This window comes from Dipodomys ordii, unplaced genomic scaffold, assembly GCF_000151885.1.
Source record: "Dipodomys ordii isolate 6190 unplaced genomic scaffold, Dord_2.0 Scaffold125, whole genome shotgun sequence".
NCBI lineage: Eukaryota > Metazoa > Chordata > Mammalia > Rodentia > Heteromyidae > Dipodomys > Dipodomys ordii.
The window spans coordinates 2775622-2782189 of NW_012267341.1; positions in this window are offsets into that span (position 1 = coordinate 2775622).

The window sequence follows — 6568 nt, forward strand, 5'->3', positions numbered from 1 at the left end:
CACCCCGGCCGCGTCTCACCCCCGGCTCCGAGCTCCTAGCCCGAGGGGATGGTCCCTAGCCACCCGTGAAGAGACCCCCGAGGCAGGAACCTGAGGCCAGAAGCTGTCCCGTCCAGTGACTTGCCCAAGGTCACGCTGACCATGCCTGAGGGAGTCTTTGGAAACAGCCTTAAGTCCATGTTTCCGATGAAGTTCACTCGCATGCCTTCCTCGGCCCAGACCCTTTCGAGAACAGACCTAGGGGCTTGGCCCCTAGGTCCAGCACCAGGTGAGGATGGACGCCCAGTGAGCGCCACCCCCTGACTCAGGGCATGATTGCCACTATTGCATAGGCAATATTCACACATAGTGCCTCCAGGGAACCAGAAAAGCCTTCTGGTTAGCAACCCCAGCTTTGAGAGGCACTGTCTGGGCTCAGATCCCACCACTTGCTGGGCCACTCTGGAGAGGTACTTGGGATTGAACCTCTATCCCCAATTTCTAAGTTAAAACCCTAGGTCCCAATATGACTATTTGGAGACAGGGCTGTGAGGAGAGGAGAAAGATGAATGGAGAAACAAGCACAAGGATGCTGCTCTCTGCTCTAGCACCAAGCAAGAAGTAGGGTAGACTCAGAAAATGAAGCCTGGTAAAGTCAACTCAGAAATAAGGTATTCACAAACACAGAAGCATTATCTTTGCTTCTAAGACAGACAACTGGATGCATTCCTTACCTCAAGAATTAACATCTGTTTGGTTGCAAAATTCTTCCTGAGAGAAATGTTCAAAAATTAAAGAGTAAACAAGACCCAGGAACTTGACTTCAAGTCTCACAACACCAAGAGTGATTAAGAGCAAAGGTAAGTATTTTTGCATAACTTTAAGTCAGACCCTCGTGCCTTTTTTTTTTCTTCCTGTCCTGGGGCTTAAATTCAGGGCCTGGCCTCTGTCTCTGAATTCTTTTTCTCAAGGCTAGCTCTATCATCTTGAGGCATAGTGCCACTTTTGGTTTTGTGATGGCTAATTGATAAGAGTCTCATCAACTTTCCTGCCTGGGCTGGTTTTGAACCACGATCCTCAGAGCTCAACTTCCAGAGTAGCTAGGATTACAGGCATGAGCCACTGGTGCCTGGCTCCCCCTGCCTTTCTCATATAAATACCCTTGATGCCAAAGAGCTCTCTCTCCCTTTGAGAGGACCCACACCCTGTTCAGAGTATGCCTTTCTACTTGTCTGTTTGTCTGCTTTCTGTCTGTCTGCTTGCCTGCTTGCTTATTTACTCAATAAAGCTCTGCCAAGTTTTCTTACCATTGTAAATTGTCCAGAAATTCTTACTCTACTACGATCGAAGTCAGGGAGCCTAAGGGAAGAGTCCCTACTTTTAGAAGGGCACTTCACAAACCCTCGCTTGCATTCTGTGACAGTTCAAGCCTCATGGTCTGTGGTTCTGCGATGGCAGCCTGAGCTTGCAGTAGCAGAGTTACTGGCAAAGGGACTTAGCAGCATCCAGCTGAGGGAATGTGGGCCCCGCCCAGTTGCCAGCAAGTCACCAGGTAGGGCTGTTCTGGAATGTAGGTTGTGTGTGTGTGGGGGGGGGGGGATGGCAGACTAGATAAGGCTATCTGAATCCACAGGGATGGGGGACCGACAGACATTATTTTCATAACAATACAGAAGGTGTAGTGACAGGATGTTCCCATTTCTGCACAGCTAGAAAGCAATTGCCCACCTGGCTCAAAGCTGGTGTCAGCCTGCCTGACCTTTTGTAGATCTGATTAATGCCTAGTTTGTGTGTAACCAGCTTGTATAAAACCCAGGGTCTCCCCTCCCAAGGGATCTGAAGTTCCTCCTGACACTACCCTGGAATGGGTCACCAGCCAGGCAGTGAACTCCTTTATCCTCTCTAAAATGTGGTCTAGATCTTTGCGGGCCTACAATGCTGCAACAAGCTGCCCTATACAGCCAGCGGCCTATCTAACTCCTCTGTGCCCCCATTTCTTCATGTGCAGAACATGGCTAATCATAGCTCCATCTCAGACGTGAGTGTAGGAGAGGAGGGGGAGGGGAGACGTGTTCACTGCACACCACTGGAGAAAACTGGAGGGGATTTGAATCGTTTGTTTGTTTGTTTAGGTCCATCATTGTCAAGTGTGCGCATTGTATTAGGTCACACTACTTGGGGATAAATCATTTGCTTAGGGCTCCCCTACTGTGACCCTTCTGCTCCCTTCCCCAACCCTACCTATATTCCATTCACAGTCCTGCCACAATCCTGCTCATCTATCCTTCCACCCCAGTGCTCCTTAGGACCCATGGCAGACAGAGTTCGCTGTACTTGTTGCATTGTAAGGGTCGTTTGCTGGCACAAATATTAGATTGTTTCCCATCATGCACTGTAAGTTCCCTAGGGGCCAGAGGAGGGCTCTGTGTCACCACCTACTCCCCAGAAACCCTACCAGGACCTGACACCCAGGAGAAGAGCCTGGATATTAAGGAGACCCTTAATATCCAGTGCAAGACCCTTGCACTGGCAGCGCTGACCTGTGAGAATGAGAGAGCTTCCTTAAAGTGTCTGGCTCTAGTCTCAGCTCTGTCTCTGCATATCACAGTTCTCAACTGATAGTTGACAAACTAATGATCAAATGTTCTGTCCCTCTCCAGGATGTCCCCTGAGAACCTCGACTCTGTAAGAACCACCAGAAGGAATGACAGTGTGGGTGAGTTATGAGTTTGAGTCCTTTTTCTAAGGCAGCAGTCCCAGCGATATCATGGGGCAAAGCAGATGGTGAGAAAGACAGTAGAAGTAGTAGGAAGGCACAGTGGGTGAGAGCGGGGAGCTTAGAGGAAGACTCTGACATCTCACTGTAAAGAGTGAGCTGTGAGACATATAACTTTAATTCCTGAGGCCTTGGAGTCTTCACTGGTAAGATGGGAATAATCGCAGTAGCAGGTTCTTCTGGCCAGAAAGCGGGAAAGAGGCTAAGACAAGGTTTTGGAAGATCCTGGTGTTCTTGATTTGTAAGGATATTAATTTAGCTGCCCAGAAGCCGGGGGAGGGGAAGAGAGGAGAGACACAAGAGGAGAGGGAATAGAAGAAGAAAGATTGGAAGAAGGCCAAGGAAAGAGGGAAAGCAGGTAAGAGTAAGAAGGTAGAATATGGAGAAGAACAAGAGGGAATGGGGGAATGTGGCTTACACCTGCAGTCCTAGCTACTCAGGAGGCTGAGATCTGAGAATCAAGGTTTGAAGCCAGTTGAGCCAGAAAATCCAAGAGAATCTTATCTCCAATTCACCAGCAAAAAGCTGGAAGTAGAGGTATGGCTCAAGTGGTAGAGTATCAGCTTTGAGGGGGGAAAAAAAGTCAGCAAGAATGTGAGGCCCTGTGTTCAAATCCTAGTACCAGCACCAAAACAAAAAAAGAAAAAATGAAAGGAAAAAGAACAAAAGGAAAGGGAAGGGAAAAAGTGAAGAAGGAAAGAGGGGAAATTGGGACTGAGCAAACATTCTAAACTCATGTGGACCCCAGCAAATCACCTTCTGCCTCAAAGAAGAGCTGTCTGTGGGCCTGCTGGATTTGTATCTTACTCGGTGGCCTCTTTCATTGGTGTCTCATTCTGTGGCCTCTTGCTTCTGTGTCTTTTTCTGTGAACTCTTGCCTTTGTATCTTACTTTGTGGCTGATGCTCTCATGTCTTACTAATTCATTCTGCTTTCTTGTCTCATTCCTCTTTACATCTACTATCACAACGTGAAATATCTGCCCTATTGTCCAACACAAGCACAAACAGCTTGAACATCCTGTAGCCAAAATTGCACGAGACTTGGGAGTTTCTCAGAGTTTGGAATGTTTGCCCAGCCTTTTACCAGTTGAGTATCCCAAATCTAAAAATCCAAAAGGCTCTAAGATTTTTTTTTAAGTTTCTGAGTTTCAGGTAAGTGCTCAAAAAGTTTCTGAATTTTGGATTTTTGGATAAGGCATACACAAACTGGACTGTTGTATGGTAACTTCATCTCGAGAAACAGAGAATCTACATTTTGTGAGGTCGAATTGGGAGTCTTTATTGGAAAGCCGGTGACTGTAGGTGAATTCCTGTCATGAAGACCTGCAGCCCCTCAGCTACACTTGACACTGTCAGAAAACTGAGCCATGAGAGCAAGACAGGAAAGAAAGTGCAGAAAAACAATAGCAACAAACCAGATCAGCCCCAATGGAGAGCTGAAGTGGGATTCCATGGTGACCAGAGGAGAGCTAGGAGACAGGAGACATGGAAACACATGGCATGACATCATGGTGCCTAAGCTGGTCCAATTCTACATAGGGCCAGGGGCAGGGGGCAGGGGCACAGGAAACTATAGAGTTTTGAGACTTCAAGGCACAGGACTGACAGGACCAGTAGCCTATCGTCCATGTCCCTGCCCCTTCCTCTAGGAATTCAGGCATCCCTATTCCCTGGGGGATGTGGGGTGGGGGGACTTCCCTGCCTCTACCCTGAAGACAAGATGGCACCAGTTAAACCATGGTGGTGCTGGTGCTGGTTAGATCCACTATCCTTATTTTAGTACCAAATAGGACAGTTAAGAAAGCACTAGAGCCAAGCATGGTGATGGCACCTGTAATTTCAGCATTCACGAGGCAAAAATAGGGGGATTATGAGTTCAAGTCCAGCCTGGCCTGCATAGTGAAACTGTCTCAAAATAATAACAACAACAACAACAATACACACACACACACACACACAGAGGAAGTAAAAGAAGATAAAACAATTAGAGAGTGTCAGGAACCTCAAGGAGAAAGACTAACCAATTTACCAAAAATTTGTTGTGAGATGGATAAGTAAATCCAGTCTTCCATATTGAGCATCCTGGCAGCCAAGGCAAAGAAAGAAGATATATGCTGAGTTACAGCTCTCTCATTATTTGACGCCCATATATTGACTGCATAATTCAGTTCTCTTCATTCTTGAGAGGGCTCAGCTGCCCAGAGTGCCAGGACCAACCTTGCTTATATGACAGATGTGTGTTAAAACTCTGAAATGGACCACAGATATCTCTTCTCTGAAACAGACTATGGACGGAGACTAGAGTCAGTTGAGACCTGGGCCAGATGAAGAGTTAGTAGTCTTTCTTGCAGACTTCTCTGACACTACTTGTCCAGTGAAAGGACTTGGGACAGAGTGATAGGCGGTCCCGGGGAGGACTCCAGGCTGCTGGCAGTGCTCCTCCGGCTGGCTCCTGGGAGTCTGCACACACAGAGATTAAGGCAGTGGCAACCCCAGCAATGAGATGCAAACCCAGAGGAGGGGTAGAGAGAACCCGGGGTGGCCCAGAAGCTCTGTTTTCACCGTTGGCAGGGGGCCAGAGTCCTGGAATGCCTGGCAGCCAGTGTGTCAAGGGACCCTGAGTCTATGCCTGCTTGGTTTCCCTAGAGCCTGGCTCCATGCAACCTGGTCAGTTTGTACACCCTTCAGCACCCCATATCGCCCCCTTGGATAAGTAGAAGGCAGCTGGGAGCTGAGAGCTGACATCTGTAATCCTAGCCACTCAGGAGGCTGAGATCTGAGGATCAGGTTAGAAGCTAACCAGGGCAAGCAAGGCCCTGAGACTCTTATCTGCAACAAACTACTCAGAAATAGCGGGAAGTATTACCATGGCTCAAGTGGTAGAGCACCACCCTTGAGCAAAAGAAGTTCAGGGACGGAGCTCAGGCTGAGTTCAAGCCCCAGGACAGGCACAGAAAAAGAAAAGAAAAGAACCTAAGGCTAGGGATGACCTAGATCACACACAGCCCTGGTCCTCAGCTCTGGTTGTGCTATAAACATTTTAAGTGATCTGAGAAAGGCCCTGCCTTGCTCTAAGCCTCAGTTTTCCTCAAAAGAACCAACTAATGGTTCTGAACAGTGAATTGAGAGGATAAGAATTATTCTCTTGGGCTGGGAAGGTGGCTCAGTGGTAGAGCGCTTGCCTTGCATGTCTGAGGCCCTGAGTTCGATTCCTCAGCACCACATAAGCAAAAAGAAAAAAGCCGGAAGTAGCACTGTGACTCAAGTGGTAGAGTGTTAACCTTGAGCGGAAAAGCTGAGGGACAGCGCCCAGGCCCATAGTTCAGGTCCCACGAACGGACCCCCCCCCAAAAAAAAAGAATTATCCTCTTGGAATTATTAAAGGGAATGCCTGAATTTATTTATACATCCACCAAGTATCACTTACAGAGAATACATTGCAGATGGTGGCTCACACCTATAATACCAGCTACTCAGAAGTCTGAGATCTGGGGCTGGGAAGGTGGCTCAGTGGTAGAGCGCTTGCCTTGCATGCTCAAGGCCCTGGGTTCAATTCCTCAGCACCACATAAACAAAAAGAAAAAAGCCAGAAGTGGCACTGTAGCTCAAGTGGTAGAGCACTAGCCATGAGCTGAAGAGCTGAAGAGCTGAGGGACAGCACCCAGGCCCAGAGTTCAGGCCCCACTACAACAAAAAAAAAAAAAAGAAATCTGAGATCTGAAGATCTTGGTTCAAAATCAGCCCGGGAAGGAAAGTCTGTGAGAGTCTTTTTTTGTTGTTGTGGTTGCACCACTTCTAGCTTTTTCTGCTTA